Here is a 16,278-nt window from a genome sequence, read left to right on the forward strand (position 1 = left end):
CTGTCTTCTCTTTACAAGCTGTAGTGGACAGAGAAAGACCTCTGTCTCCTTTGCCTGCCCCTCCCCAGCATGCGCCCCCTTCTTTTTTTCTTTCGAGAAGAATCAAGCGGAAGCTAACCGGGTGACCAGTGTGTTTGGGGTTACTGGAGGGGTCCTAATGTGGAGGAGGAGGCTGGCTGTTGGAGGCTGCTCCATGCCTCCAGGTTAGTCGTTGATCACCAGCCTTCTGGCAGAGACGTGGAAAAAGGGGAGAGGCTCCAGCTTGGGTTCAGAGAAACACTCAAAAAGAGCGCTGACTTGGTCTTTGTTCAGAGTGCCTCACCCCCAAAGGACTGAGCTGGCCAGACTTCTCTGGGACCTCTGTGAACTAGAAGACTTGTTTGCCTCAGCTGTGGGTGGACTGAAATCCTGGATCCGCTTCTTAAGCAAGAAGTATCTAAAGGGGCAAGATGGAGTGATTGTCATCAGCTCAAGGAAGAGGTTTGAGGTTCTGGCGTAGATGGGGTGGGGGGTGGACAAAGGAAAGACTATGTCTGACTTCTCCCCCGAGGCAAGCTGAGACACTCACATAGCAAACATAAATTACTTATTAGGGTATTCCGTTGGTGTGAAGATGTACGCATTTTCACGTTTTAACAACTCTGAAATCATCTTACCATCCAAGGCATCTTACCATTATAATAGATGGCAATATTTCTTTCTTTCTTCTTACTGGCACACAAAATAATGGTGTGGTGGTGGTGGTGTAGTTGCGAAGTCATTTTCCACCTCTTGTAGCCCGCCAGGCTCCTCTGTCCATAGGATTTTCCCAGGCAAGAATATTGGTGTGGGTTGTCATTTCCTTGTCCAGGGGATCTTCCTGACCCAGGGATCAAACCCATATCTCCTGCATTGCAGGAGGATTCTTTACCACTGAGTGACTAAGGAAGCCCAAAATAATGGTGCATCTTACAATTGATGGCATCTTTTTCGATTCTGTTAAATATGATGTCTATTTTACAAATATGGGGGGCGCTTTCGATGTACAGGGGTACACACAGAACTACATCATTCTCATAAGTTAAATTGCACGTATCACTTTTTCCACCAGCTCTACCTTTTAAACATCAAAACTTTTCATGGTATCCAGTTTTTAAAAGAAATCCTTATAAAATGTGTTGCTTGCCTTTATAAATCTAGCGCATGGTGTGTGATTTAATAATTTCTTGAAGATATTAAACAGTTCTACCTGCCATTTTGTGCATACCTTGGGTCTGCTCAGGACAAAATTTTTGTCATCTTTCTTTTTGTCCTTTTCTCCTTTAGCTATCATTTCATGGTCCTCGGCAGTGGGCTAAGTATTTCTCTATTTCCTCTTCATCTTCACTGCCATACTCAGGTTGCTACAACTATTATCCACATTTCATGAAGGAAGAAACTAAGGACCAGGACGATACTGCTAGGAAGTGCCAGGGCTGGGTGGATGACCAGAGATGACCCAGCCCAAGGGGCATTCTGCCTGTGCCTGTGGGTGTGGAGGGCATGGCTTGTGGGGCTGACTTTGGGAGCCTGAATGCGGCCGTCTACAGGTCTTTTCTGTTTGCTTCCAGGCTAGTGGCTGGAAGGTTCTGGATAGTTGGGTTATCAGCCAAGTGGCTTCCGTCTAAGTGAGGTATAGCTGTAGCAAAGTGCACGAGATTGGAGGGTAGGGCTGATGAATGGGAAGAAGTGGGTGACCAGTGGCACCAAGCAGACATTGGGTCCTTCTTGAGTCTACCGCATATAGCACTTAGGGTGCATGGCTTTGAGCTTTAGGGTTTGTCCTTAGTGGGAGACGCCTGCCTCCAGCTTTCCCCAACTCCCAGTCCAGCTTCTCTCATGTTGCCATGGGGATATAAGACAATAAAGCTGAACAGGTCACTTTCCAGCTGTAAATCCTCCCGAGCTGCCCTGGCCCTCTGGGGAAGGTCCATACCCCTTAGCATGCCTAACAAGGCCTCCACCATCCAGCTCAGGTCACCCTGCCCTCTTCATCTCCTGAAGCTTGGGCAAACCTCAGTACCTTTTCACGTGCTGCTCCTTCCCGCCACATTGCCCTTCCCGTCCACTGCCTGTCCGGCAGACCATGAATTCATGCTTGGATGCCCAGCTCCAAGCTCATCATCTTTGAAGGCTTCGCCAACCTCCTCCTCACTCCACAGCACTGGCCACGCCATCCTTCTGTCCTCCCCGTGCCTTTCATGTCCTACCGGAGCACTGGCCCCTCTGGCCTGCAGGGTCTGACCAGTGACACGGTGGCTGGCTCACCAGGGCCAGCACAGCTGTTCAGCTGTCACCATCAAACTCCCCAGGATTTCTTAGAAATCCACGAACAGCAATAGTGGGGAAGGCCAAAGGGGCTGCCGAGCACAGGGTGTTGTGGGGGGCAGAAGGGTGGGGTCCAGAGGGAGTGGTGTGCTTTTCATTTTCATGTCCTCAAGAGTCTTGCTGCTGTTGTTGTTGACCTAGGCAAATGAGTCTGTGTGGTTTCCTTGTGGGGGGCAGGGCTGGAGAGTGAAGGCTGAAGGCAGCTTCTGCCTCCTGTGGAATCAGCGGGGCTGTGTTTCTGCCTGACTCCCCCACTCCCAGCCCTGTGACCCTGGGTGAGTCCATGTACATCAAAAGTGTCAGTTTCCCCATCTCCCTGGAAGCGTGCACAGATGCTTTCTACGGCCCCTTCCTCATCTCCAATAGTCTATTCCTTGGCTTAGCACCTCTGCACAGAGTACCTTCCATGTGCCAGGTATGTGATGGGGCTCTGAGGACCCTGAGGGAGACAGATAATGTTCCTGGAAATTTTTCACTTTGGCTGCGTTGGGTCTTCATTGCAGGCTTTTCTCTGGTTGTGGCACTTGGGCTTGGTTAGCCTGTGGAATTTGGGATATAAGCTCCCCGACCAGGGATAAAACCTACATCCCCTACATGGGAAGGCAGATTCTTAACCAGTGGACCACCAAGGAAGTCCCCCTCCCCTGGTGGAAATTAGTCTAGTGGGCAGGACACTAGACATCTATTGTGTAATTTCCATCGTGAGAACGATGAGGTCCCATGTGAGTATGGAAAGGGAGCCCCATATAGTTTGAGGATTAAGGAGAGGCTTCCTTGAAGAAGTCACATTTGAGTTGAGAATTGAGAGATACAAAATAGAAGAAAATACCGGTGGTAATAAAAATGATCCCTAACACTGAGCAGACGCGTGCTAAGCCCTCTCTGGGTGCACCCTCTCAGGAATTCCTTTCAGCATCCCTGTGGGGTGTGGGGGCCTCCTCTCCTGCAAAAACCAAGTGAGGTAACTCTGGCATAAACCGGAGACCCATCGCCTGTGCCTCATCTTCCCCCTCCTTGCCCCTCCCCCTCCTCCAAGGTCACATGAAGGTCATAAACACTATTAGGGGGCACCTCCCTTTTCCTTTGCACTGATCCTCGCCAGAGAGTACATTCCTTTGCTGCTATGGGGCTCCTTGCAGGAGTCCCTTGCATTTGCTCTCACATTGGCCATCCACAGCCAAAGGAGCCTCCATCCACAGAAAACCACCGTGTCACCCACTGGCCCTTTGTTCCATCCCTCTCTGAGTGGCTGTCCTTTCAACCCAGATTTTGTGTATTTCCTAAGAAGTCATCCTCTCAGCACCCACATCCTCCTTCTTCCTTCCAAGTTTTCTTCCCAGGACCCCATGGTCTCTGTGGACGTACCTCTGGCTTTTGGGTCTGAGCGTTTGTTCCTGAGTGACTTGGTGGTTTTGACTCTCATCAGGCAAATCTCCCCACAGCCACTTCCATGCAGCCTGGCTGAGGCCACCCTCCTCCTCAGTGCATTTTCTGGGTGAGATTACATCTACACCTGCTGCTCTTACCAGAGACTTTCAAACTCAGTCTCAATAATGGGCCTTTTTGAGAAGCTGATAAAGCATAGATCATCCCCTCCATCTCCCCACAAAAGGCACATGTGTGCACGCACACGCATGCTCTTTCAAAGTTTTGCAGAAAACCTCTGGGTCTTCTCAGACCTCTGCTGTCCACCAGGGAACCCAGGTGAGTAACCTCTGATCTGGAAAACAGGACTTTCTATATACTGATTTCTTTGGCTCCATGCAGGAGTCAGCTGTTGTCAGAGTGATGGATCTCTCCTTGGGGAGATCTCAGGGCTCAGTGCAGGGACCACTCCCAAGCCATGTGCACGCTTCCTGGGTTTATTATCGAGTCTTGAATTCAATCCATTTCCAAGATGATTGAACAACATTACTTTAGCTAGTTGTTGTTGTTGTTTAGTCACTAAGTTGTGTCCAACTCTGCGACCCCATGGACTGTAGCCTGTCCCCATGGACTGTAGCCCGTCAGGCTCCTCTGTCCATGGGACTTCCTAGGCAAGAGTACTAGATTAGATCTTCCCAACCCAGGGATTGAACCCATGTCTCCTGCACTGGCAGGTGGTTTCTTTACTGCTGAGCCACCAGGGAAGCCCTTACTTTGGCTAGTGGTGTCCTTAAAAGAAGCCCTCTGCTCTGGTTCCACTACCCCCAGCCAGGGATCTAGACGTAAGGCTAGAAGTGAGACCAGAGAAGGTGCGTGTTGGTGGCTATTCTCATGAATAGAGATGATCCAGGAAGCAGAGAGGCAGCCACTGCTGGTGTTTTTGCTGCAAATATTCTCACGGTCTCCCTTGTTCTCAGGGACTGGCGTGAGCGTGAGGCTTTATTTCTCTGATGTGGTTGTAGTCCTTTAGAGCTGATGCCTTGAAGTCAGGTGCCACATGTGAAGGAAGTTTTCCTCAATTCCTCATTTCTAAGGATTTGTTAAAGCATGGATGGAAGTTAGGTTTGTCAGTTACAACTGGAAGCATCCACCAGGAAAGCCTTGTATTCTTTCACCTTGAGGTAGGTTTGTGTGATGTGTTATATCATTAACTTCCTTCTCTTCAGCCCTGCTTGCCCTTCTGGAGTAAACTCTGCTTAGTCAAGGAGTTTTGTTCTTTCAGAACAGTGCTAGGTTTGATTTGCTGTGATGCCTTTAAGAATCTTGCATTCGTGCTCACAGATAAGGTCGGCCCATATTCTCCTCTTTTGTACTGCTGTTGTCATGTTTTGATGTGCTGGTCGTGCAAAGTGATTTTGGAGGCATTTCATCTCCTCCTGGGGCTTCCCTGGTGGCTCGGTGGTAAAGAACCCACTTGCCAAGGCAGATGAGGGTTCGATCCCTGGGTCGGGAAGATCCTCTGGAGGAAGAAATGGCAACCCACTCCAGTATTCTTGCCTGGAGAATCCCATGGACAGAGGAGCCTGACAGGCTACAGTCCACAGGGTCTCAAAGAGTCGGACACAACTGTGTGAGTGAGCACGAGCATCTTCTCCTGCACTCTGGGGACAGCTGGCAGAGCAGGACATGATCTGTGTCTCAGAAGTTGGAAGAACAGCTTGGTCTTAGGTCTCCCGTTACTGGATTCTTGGTTTTCCATTTCCCAAGCCTTCCTCTACTCTTCTGTCTTCCTTAGTCCTCCCAGGTACACACCTAACACCTCAGTGCTCCCAAGCTGGAATTTCAGAGTCATCTTTGATTCTTGAGCCTTCAACAGTCCTCCACTAAATCCCATGAGTCTTTCCTTTCCCTGCCTTTCAGGTAAGGGAAGGCCCATTTCCACTCTTAGATGCTTCCATCCATCTGGAGAGCGGTGCAAGGCCAGGTGCTGTGTTTAGTGGGGATGCTGATAAACCATCTTATACCCAGAGAAAGGTAACCAAGGTAGTGATGGCACAATACGGCATGGTTACAGAAGGAAAGATGTTTTTCTATATAAAGAGGACATAAAGGAGAAGTCATATCCATTTTTAGACATTTGAAGGGCAGCAGCCTTTCCCAACGGCTCAGTGGGTTAAGAATCCTCCTGCAATGCAGGAGACATGGGATCAATCCCTGGGTCAGGAAGAACCCCTGGAGAAGGAAATGGCAACCCAGTATTCCTGCCTGAAAAATCCCATGGACAGAAGAGCCTGGCAGGCTTCAGTCTGTGGGGACACAAAGAGGGGGTCACAAAGAGTCAGATATGACTGAGCGACTAACACTCTACTTCGGGACTAAGCACAATTCCTTGGAAAAGGTGAAGACTGCCCTGTGGAGGTCGTTCTCCTAGGAGGAAAGGGACCCATGAGGGAATTGTGAGGAAATAGATCTCAGCTCACCAAAGGGAAGATCTTAGAGAAGTTCAGAGCAGAATAACAATGGAATGGTCAGACTTGTGGTAGTGAGTTCCCCATTGGGAGAAGCATTCAAGGAAAACACATGTCAGATGTAGAAACGAAAGCTGTGAGAATGGAGACAGATCACTTCATTTCTAAGCATCTCTAATTCTCCAAATCTTGGTGACTGTGTCTTATTGGCTGTAGGAAAGTTGGTTGTTCTGATAACATAATTTGAATTTAAGAAATTCAGTAGCCTTGGGACTCCCCTGGTGGTCCAGTGGTTAAGACTTTGCCTTCCAATGCAGGGAGTGCTTGGTTTGATCCCTGGTCGGGGAGCTAAGATCCCACATGCCTTGCGGCCAAAAAACCAAAAACATAAAACAGAAACAATATCGTAACAAATTCAATAAAGATTAAAAAAAAAAAAAGAAATTCAGTGGCCTTGAATAAACAAATCCCAAAGCTGGGCAGTTCCCTCACAAATCCTGCAGCCCCTCTTCAGAGCCCATCCTCCCAGAGCAGGAGCTTGGTGGTGGTTAGAAAACCAGAGCCATGCATGGTAAGACCCTGGAACCACAGCTGGACATGGGCATGTTTGCCCATCTCCTGTGCTGGAGAATGGACTTTTTTTGGGTGGTGGCAGGGGGGAGTCTCTTGTTCTTGGCTCCTTCTGAACCAATCTGGTAAAATGGACTACTTCAGAGACACCTTCCTCTGTGGCTGTCCCAGAGAAACTCTCAGCACCAACCTGATCCACCTCCAGGTCACGTGGGGAATTAATGGCCTCTTGTTCTTGGGGTTTTTGAACCAACGTTTAATGGGCCTTTGCATTTCGCATTCACTTCTGTACTGACATCTTGAGAGTTTCATTTTGAGAAAACCCAAGACTCAGAGCTCTCCTTCGTCTGTTATTGTGCTTAAGTGAACACAGGGGGGTTGTGGTGTGATGTTCAGACTACTGAATGGGAGTAGGAGCTGAGATCTCTAGTCCTAGCTGTCCCCCACTCAGCTGCTCATCTCCCTAAGTCTGTTCCCTCTTGGCTCAAGGGGCTCTATATTCTGACATCCTATGAGTTTTACAGAGTCTTCTCTCCAAGAGTAGACTAATAGGAGCTGCTCTGATAGGGGCTTCTGAGCAGAGAGGAGACCCGCTCCTTCCCTCATGGTACCCATGTCACGGCAGGACTCCCAGAGGCTAAAGTCCTTCTGACCACAGTGGTGTCCTGCCTCCCTCCACCCAGGCTTCTCTACTGGAAGCCTTCCTCTGAAGTCATTGGTGGCCTTGTAATGGCAGATTCTGATGGCTTTCTGCTAGTTTGTATCTCTTTGCAGTTTCTGTAGCATTTGATGCCCAGCACCCCTTGCTAGAGAGCTTCCCAGGTGGCTCAGTGGTAAAGAATCCATCTGCCAATGTAGGAGATGCAGGAGACGCAGTTTCGATCCCTGGATCAGGAAGATCCCCTGAAGAAGGAAATGGCAACCCACTCCAGTGTTCCTGCCTGGGAAATCCCATGGACAGAGGAGACTGGAGGGCTACAGTCCATGGGGTCGCAGAGTCAGACACAACTGAGCAACTGAGCACACACACGCACCCTGACCTAGAGCCTCTTCCTCACCATATGCACCTCCTGGCATTCCTCTGCACACTCCTCTTCTTGCTATCCCAGGTCATACTTAGCTCCCTCACCCAGACCCTCATCTCCAAGTCCATGCTGGTCGATTTTACCAATTCGACGTTAACACAAGTCTGGAACCCAGCTCTTCGTCCACGACTCAGGCTTCCTCTCCAGACTTCCCCATTTGGGGATCTCTAGTGAAACCAGACTCCTGGTCTGGAGTGGAGATGTTGCAGTCACCTCTGAGTGCTCCCTCCCTCTTCCTGTCCCCCACTCTCCAGCCAGCTTTGATGGCGCTTCCTTTGGTTCTCACTTCTTTTCACTTCCCCATAGTCCTCCCTGTCACCCAACTCAGCTTTCGTCACCAGCATCCTAGGCCTGCTCATGGGCCTTCTGGACCCTGCTCTCCTCCTTGCTTCCCCCAGGAGATTCTTCTAATGAAACTCTTTTTGTCACCATGCTCAGAAGCCTTTGGTGCCACCTGCCTCCTAGGGAAAGTCCAAAGTCCAAGGTCTTGTGTTTGAAGTTTTAAAGCTGAGTCTTGCTTTTCGAATCTTCTCCGTGAATCCACACTCTCTCCTCCAGCCGGATGGCTTGACTTAGTTTCCTCCCCAAGACCTGATGGCTATTCTTATTTCTCCCTTCTCCCTCCCGGTGAGGAAAACTTCCTAACCATCTTGTACAGCGCCAACTCCCCGCTGAGGGGCCAGCATCTGGCGGTGCTCAGTTCACGTTCGGCGAACGAATGTTTGCCTGGTGGAGCACCCAGCACACAGGAAGTCTGGGTCAGCCCCGGTGGCTGATGATCAGGCATCTGAGTGCTTTGTGGGATTCAGTCAACCTCTGAGAATGCATTCTCAGGCATCTCCCTGGATTCTGTGGGTCCCACCTGAGGTAAGGGTACCCTTTTGGTTTTCAGATGATAAAGAATCTGCCTGAAATGCAGGAGACCTGGGTTCAATCCCTGGGTTGGAAAAATCCCCTGGAGAAGAGAATGGCAACCCACTCTGGTATTCTGCCAGGAGAATTCCATGGATAGAGGAGCCTGGCAGCCTGCAGTACATGGACTCACAAAGGGTCAGACATGACTGAGTGACTAACACTTTTCGCTTTTGAAGAGGCAAAGTCCTGGGTCTTTGCACTCCAGTATGGGCAAGACAGGCTGGTGGAGGGGACTGGTGGGGAGGTGGGGTTCAGACGTGTTAAGCCCCTGGTAAACTTCAGCTGCTAAGCCCCTGATCCTTGGGAAACTGTTCCACCCTCCAAGTTAGTCAGATTCAAGACAGCAGCTGGGCACCCCTGGTAAGCCCAAACAAGCCACTCCCAGCTGGGGACCCCGCCTTAGAGGAGCCTGGGGAAGTGTCTGTTTGCAACACGGGTGTTGACAAGGCAGAGGGGCTTCCTGTCCCGCCTACCAGGCTGACTGTGGGGCAATCAGGAGCTGTGTCTTCAGGCGCACTGGGGCAAAGAAATGCTTGGAGGATTTCTTGGGATTCTTCAGACATCCCAAGGTGGGCTGTCTGGCCATGCTGACCCTCGAGGAAGCCAAGGACAACATGGAACTAACTCAGGTTTTTGAACCGGGAGAAAATTAAATGTGACTGATAATTGCACATCGCCCTTTACAACTTCTAAAGCATTGTTCATAAATGCAGCCCAGCTAGTCTAACGTGGAACCCTTTAGAGGGAAAAGAAATTCCCTTGGTCACGCCCAAGCAAGGTAAACAAGGACAAGGTTCTCTTTTTCTTTACTGCTTTGGAGAGGAAAGGCTTTCTGGGACTTCTCTGGTGATCCAGTGGTTAAGAATCTGCCTGTCAATGCAGGGGAAACAGGTTGGATCCCTGGTCTGGGAAGATTGCACATGCCGTGGAGCAACTAAGCCTGTGTGCCACAACTACTGAGCCTGTGCGCCTAGAGCCTGTGCTCTGCAAGAAGAGAAGCCACTGCAATGAAGAGTAGCCCCTGTTCTCCGCAACTAGAGAAAGACCCTGCCCAGAAACGAAGACCCAGCACAGCCAAAAAAATCAATATTTCTTTCAAAAAAGAAGAAGAAGAAGGCTTTCTGGGGGAAGGAGAGAGTAGTGGAAAGGCCTCCCCAGGAGACAGAAGCTTCCAGTTGTGATTACGAGTTCATTCAACATGGCAAGTGATGCCCCTCTCCTCACCCACCAGACAGATGGGCCGAGGGGGCTGAAGCTGCCCCCTCCCCCCACCAGCCTGGAACCACCGCCAAGGCACCCACAAGAACAGGGGCTTGTGTCCAGGGCCCCCATCTCTGGGTTCCGACATAAGCGCCTGGAAAGGTCTGGGAACGTGCCTCATGCTCTCTTGGGCCTGGGGACAGGGGGACCCCGTGTTCTCTCTCTAGTGAGCAGGCGATCCAAAGATGGTGTTCACCCCATCACGTGACTTATGACGCCCTGAGGTTGTTTTCTCTGGTGACTGCTTTCTCCCAACCCAGTAGAGAGAAGATGCAAAACAGAAGCTGCACCCCAGCAGGGCAGAGGTGCTAGGGACGCCCGCGCCGGCAACACCTCGGCCTGTGCATCACAGTGCGATAATACTGGTCTGTGTAGGGAGGTTTACGGTAAAGCGCGAAGAAAAACAAGCGCGCACAGCCCTCTAAGAATCTGATACTCAAACCTCCTCCTTGAAAGTGGCAGAGGTCGGCCTGAGGGGTGGGGCTGAGAAGGGAGGTGAGAGGTCGTGTTGAGCGAGGACGAGCTTTGTGTGGCATCAAGAAAAACAACATTTCGGAACGAGTGAGGCTGCGGAGCTCAGGTCCAAGGCATGGGAGGTAAAGTTTGGGCGTCGGGAGAGGAGGTCGTTCTAGGAGGCACCCGAGTCGGCTAGAAAAACTAGATGGCGGGGCCCTGCGGGAACTGAGAGAAGGAAGCCTCAATACTGGGCCGAGTACTGGGTGCAGTGGAGACAGGAGATGCCACCATTTTCCCATTCCCTCTAGGTGCTGTCATGGTCCTGCGTCCTCCCTGAGATGGATGTAGCGGCTGAGAATGCCCCTTCTTGCACCAAGCCTCAACTCTCCTGGGTTCCCTTCAAGGCTCTTGTGGAGGAAATGTTGAAGGATTGGGCTGGCATCATGGTTGAGTCCAGGGCGCAGTCCTCCCAGAGAGTCCAGTTTTCCTTCTCCCCCTACCCACCCAGCATTTTCCAAGATGAGATTACTTCTCATTGACTGCTTGCTCCTAAAACCTATTCAGTAGTTGGAGGTGGGAACGTTATTATTATTGTTAATTAAAGGCTTAATTTTTTTAGAGCAAGCTTAAGGTTACAACAAAACTGAGAGGAAGGTAAAGAGATTTGTCATATTACCCCCTGCTCTGCACATCATCAACATCACTCACCAGACGGGCACATACTTTTTTACACCAAGGACAAATGCACATTTAAAAAAATTTTATTGGGTTGGCCAAAAGATTCATTTGGGTTTTTTCATAACACATTGTGGAATATTGGAACATTATGGAATATACTCAAGACATTATGGAATATACTCAATATTCTATATTGGAGTATAGTTTTTTTCTTTTTTTTCCTTCCTTTTTTTTTTTTCCATCCTATCATTTTAGAGTATAGTTGATTAACAATGATTTGTTAGTTACAGGTATACAGCAAGGTGATTTAGTAATACCCATACAAGTATCCGTTCTTTTTCAAATTGTTTTCCCATTCAGGTTATTACAGAATATAGAGCCAAGCTCTCCGTGCTATATGGTAGATCTTGGTTGGCTGTTTTAAATATAGTAGTATGCACATGTCAATCTCAAGTTCCTATCCCCACTCCCACCCCTTCCCCAATCCCAGCCATATCGGATACACTTACATTGGCACATCATAATCACCCAAAGGCCATAGTTTACCTTTGGTTTCACTCTTGATATTTTACATTCTATGAATTTTATGAATGTAATGACGTATGTCTATTATTATAATATCATACAGAGTATTGCATGTGTGCATGTGCGCTCAGTAATGTGTGACTGTGACCCCAAGGACTGTAGCCCACCAGGCTCCTCTGTCCATGGGATTTCCCAGGCAAGAATACTGGAACAGGTTGCCATTTTCTTCTCCAGGGGATCTTCCCAACCCTGGGATCGAACCCGCATCTCTTACATCTCCTGCATGCTAGCAGGTAGGTTCTTTACCAGCTGAGCAACCAGGGACGCCCCCATACAGAGTATTGTCAATGCCCTAAAATTTCTCTGTGCTGTGTCTAGTCTTCTCCCCTCCCCCAAAACCCAGAAATCATTGATCTTTGTATTATCTCCATAGTTTTGTTTGGAGGACATAACTTTTCACTGAACTGTTTGATCTTGTCCAGGGAGGAAGAGTTTTGTAACACCTATACTTTATTTTCAGGATACCTTCTTATCACCAGTAAGAGATTATCTCTAATCATTTACCAAAACAGTACCCTCTCAACTTGAGTTGCTTCAGTACTAGCTAGTTAAGCCAATTTGCTCTGAAGGATGTCTGACCTTTAATAACTCAATTACTGCTGCTCCCCCTGGAGTGAGATACACAGAGGTAGGCACACTGTATGGGAAATAGGTGCTGTTTCTCAGGAGGATGACTTCAGCTTTTATGATGTGTCCCTTTATAAGGGAATTTTGGGTACATCGTGTGGTCTCTATTTAAGGTCAGACCTTACAACATGGCCTACAAATTTGGGGAAAATCCCACCAGCTGTATCTAAATGACACAGTAATGGACAAACAAATACAATTGTTCTTCTTAGATAACTTGGTAGTGACTGAACTATTAATTAGTATATTGGTTTCTTTGTTATTTCAGAGAGACGTAAAATGATAGTGGCTTAAACATGATAGAGCTTTATTTCTCCTTCATGTAAAAGTCTGAGCCCAAGTGGTCCAGTCTTTACACAACAACTGCATAGATCACCTACATTCCTTCTATCTTGTTGCTTTGTCTTTCTCAACATGTAGCTTTCATCTCATGGGGCATGATGGCTGTTCTAGCAATTGCCATTGGGTTTGCATTCCAACTAGCAAGAGGAAAAAAGAGGAAGAAGAAGGAGGCACACCTATCCCTTTTTGGAAATTGTACCTATCAACATCTGCTTATATTCCATTGGCCAGAATGTAGTCAAATGGCCACAATTAGCTACAAGAGAATCTGGGAAATACAATCTAAATTTTCAAAAAATTACATTGCTATAGTAGAAGGGAGAATGGATATGGAAAGACAGTTATGAGTCTCATCCACATTTGAACTTTACTAGTTTGAGATCTTTCTGAATCTTCAATTTTATATAAAAGTTCTTTATCCCTTCCATTGTACAATAGCCTACCTTCTAAGCCTTATTGAAAACCATTAATAAGAAAATGGCATACTATTCTAAAAGATGGAATCCACACAAATGTGTGTCTACAGATGGACTAAAGAAAATGAGATCTGTACATACAATGGAATAGTACTTAGCCTCAAAAAGGAATGAAATTCTGATGTATGTTATAATACGGATGAACCTTGAGGACTTTATGCTAAGTGAAAGAAACCCATCAGAAAAAGACAATATTGTCTGATTCGACCTCTGTGAGGTTTGTAGTGTAGTCAAACTCATAGAGACAGAAAGTAGAATATGGTGATTATCAGGGGCTGGGAAAGAGTGGAGTGGGGAACTAGTGTTCAGTGGGAAAGAATTTCAGTTTGGGAAGATGAAGAAGTTCTGGAGGTGGTGGTGCTGGTGGTCTCACAGTAACGTGAATGTACTAAATGCCATTCAGCTGTATAGTTTAAAATGGTTAAAATGGTAACTTTTATGTTGTTTATATTTACCACAGTTTTTACCATGACATGCTGTAAAGCAGGGGTCCCTAACCTCCGGGATCTAATGCCTGATGATCTGAGGTGGAGCTGATGTAATAATAATAGAAATAAAACACACAGTAAATGTAATGCGCTTGAATCATCCTGAAACCATCCCCCCTTCACACACTCCTGGTCCATGGAAAAATTGTCCCTGGAGCCAAAAAGGCTGGGGACCACTGCTATAAAGGACCAAAAGCAGAGTTCTCTGGCATTTTAGGAGAGGTGACCCCACAGATGAAGACTCTTGGCTCTCTTGGGTGAGGTTAGCCAGAGATGAGTCCATTTATCTTGTGATTATTGTGCTCACTTTTTTTTACACCGTCATGAGCTTATAGCAGGACTTGCTAAAATTCAGATAGGCTGTTTTTGTGCATTTTCTTGAGTCACCCCCTTAGTGAATCCATTCTTGCTCCTGGTGGTCCCTGGATCCTTCCCTGAATGTTGTTCACAAACTACCTCTTAACAACGTATAGAGAATGATGTCATGGGGGCTGGCAGACTCTGAGACTGTAGTTTCCAAGATTCTACTTTTGGTAAGTTCTCCAAAACTGGGACAGCCTTTTCTTGCATCTGTCCTGCCTTTCTCTATCTCATCCTGTCCTTCTCTCGTACATCTTTCATTTTCTCTGATCCTTCAAAGAGTATCAGTAGCAGTTCCCTTTCACAACCTCAAGTTTCTTTATGACTCTGAGAGGTATTTATACTCATCTGCCATCCTCAACTCATTTTAAGCAGTGGCTTTTGACTTTAGAGCCCTTTGTGTCAGCAGACCCGTCTCCTCTCAGGCTCCCCTTTATCCTCTTGCTGTGATCATCTAAATTCCAAGGTCAGTGAGACATTCACCCATTGAAAATTTGACCATAGTTCCACGTGGCACTGGACTAAACCCTTAAGCACTTGGCTTGACATTTAAGGCCATTCGCAGTCTGCCACCCAGCCTGGGCATCTTTATCTCTCCATACCTGTATCATCCTTTACTCTCCAGTAGTTCTGAATGCCTGGGCATTCCCTGCAGGAACAAAGCTGTCTATACTTCTTGATTCTGTCCATTTCCCCACCCTGTGCCTGAATCCCAAGGCAGGTCTTCCTATAGACTTATCTCAGAAGTTACCTTCTTCCTAAAAAATTTTTTTAAAATGTTTATTTTTTGGCCATGCTGTGCGGCATGCAGGATCTTAGTTCCCCAACTGGGGATTGAACCTGAGCCCCCCTGCAGTGGAAACTTGGAGTCTTAACCACTGGGATTACCTTCTTGGAGAAGCTTTGCTAATTGACCCTGTCCCTTCTCCACCACAGCTTGTCTCTTATAAACCTAAACGGAGATGCCCTACCCTCCAAGGGTCTACTTGGAGGTTATTTTGAATGGTGCCTCTCAGAGCTTTCTGGTGCATATCTTCTGAGCATGTACCCGAGGGGTGGAATTGCCACGTTATGCGGCAGGTGCAGGTTGTGCCGTGGTGGGTAGTGCTAAATGGTTTTCCATTTGGAAAGTGGCTGGACCAGTTCACACCCCACCTGCAGTCATGAGGGGTCAGGTGCTTCACACCCTGAAGTGTTCTCCCATCTTGTTTGTTTCAGCCATTCAGGTGGGTATCTGGTGGCATCACATCATGGTCTGAATTTGCATTTCTCTGGTGACTGATAAAATTGAGCACCTTGGCATGTTTACTAACCACTTGGAGATCCTCTTTGGGGGAAGGATCTATTCAAGTCTATTTGCCCATTTTTCTATCAAGTTATCCTGTCTTTTTTAATAATTTTTTTCTTGGTGGTGGTCCTACCAGGTTGCCTGGTGACCTTTGCACCCCATCTTCTCCTCTGATCGTGAACTGCTTGAGATTTCTGGAACCCCTTCCCCCCCTCAGTGTCTAGTAAGACCCTCAAATAATAGACACTCAATACATGCTTGCTGTTGACTGAACAAGCCATCTTTGATCCATCTTTTCTGGTAGGATAACTGTTCTCCTTGAGAAAAAGGATGGAGGAACTAGCCATGGAGCAGTTCTGTTTTCTCTCCAGCATCTGTGACTATGCCCCAATCTGTCCTGAATGGCCAGGCTAATCTCTTTGGATTTAGATTCTGAACATAACTCTCTGGGCCCTTCTTAATGTCCTCTGTGTTTTTTCTCCAGCCTCCCTTTCGTGACCTCACTCTCAATCTTCAGTGTTCCATCTTACTTGGGGACCTCACTTCCCTGTTTTATGCACGCCCCAAGAGGTCATTCTGGCCCCTGACATCCCCCTCTTCTCTTTCGTGAGACTCTATGACTTGCCTCCAATTTAATTTTCAGAATTTTCTTTCCCTGATAAGCCGTTCTCTTGGGTCCCTGGCCTCTTAGGAGTCTGCTTCCTTAAAGTCTAAGATGTGGGTCTGACTGTCCAGCATTTCCTGCTAGGATTAGTCCACACTTTGAGATGATGTGATCATTTCCCCTGTGTTTCCCCCTCGCTCCTATTTTACAAACCTCGCGTTATTCTTGGTCAGAATTAAAGACACAAGACACACTAGTATTTTTCCTCACTGCTTCCTTGCCCTTCCAAGAGATGAGATGATCAGAGGAACAAGGCTTTCTCAAATGGCCTGGTTTTAACCCAAGGAGGCTTCCAACTTCTGTCC

At 47.7% G+C, this 16,278-nt stretch overlaps 1 protein-coding gene and 1 long non-coding RNA gene across 5 annotated transcripts in view; one reads left to right on the top strand and one right to left on the bottom strand.

Moving 5' to 3' along the window:
* The window catches only part of PIK3R5 (phosphoinositide-3-kinase regulatory subunit 5), a 75,077-nt gene that overhangs the window by 2,654 nt on the left and 56,145 nt on the right, over positions 1-16,278 (top strand). The window lies entirely within an intron of this gene.
* Positions 743-6,624, bottom strand: LOC145541592 (uncharacterized). Its single transcript, XR_014079141.1, has 3 exons — positions 5,295-6,624; positions 3,027-4,329; positions 743-975 (listed from the first exon to the last, which is right to left on the bottom strand). It is a non-coding gene; the product is annotated as an uncharacterized LOC145541592 (long non-coding RNA).

The sequence above is a fragment of the Giraffa tippelskirchi genome, chromosome 3 (genome assembly GCF_054371585.1).
Source record: "Giraffa tippelskirchi isolate mGirTip1 chromosome 3, T2T-mGirTip1v1.2.pri, whole genome shotgun sequence".
Lineage (NCBI taxonomy): Eukaryota > Metazoa > Chordata > Mammalia > Artiodactyla > Giraffidae > Giraffa > Giraffa tippelskirchi.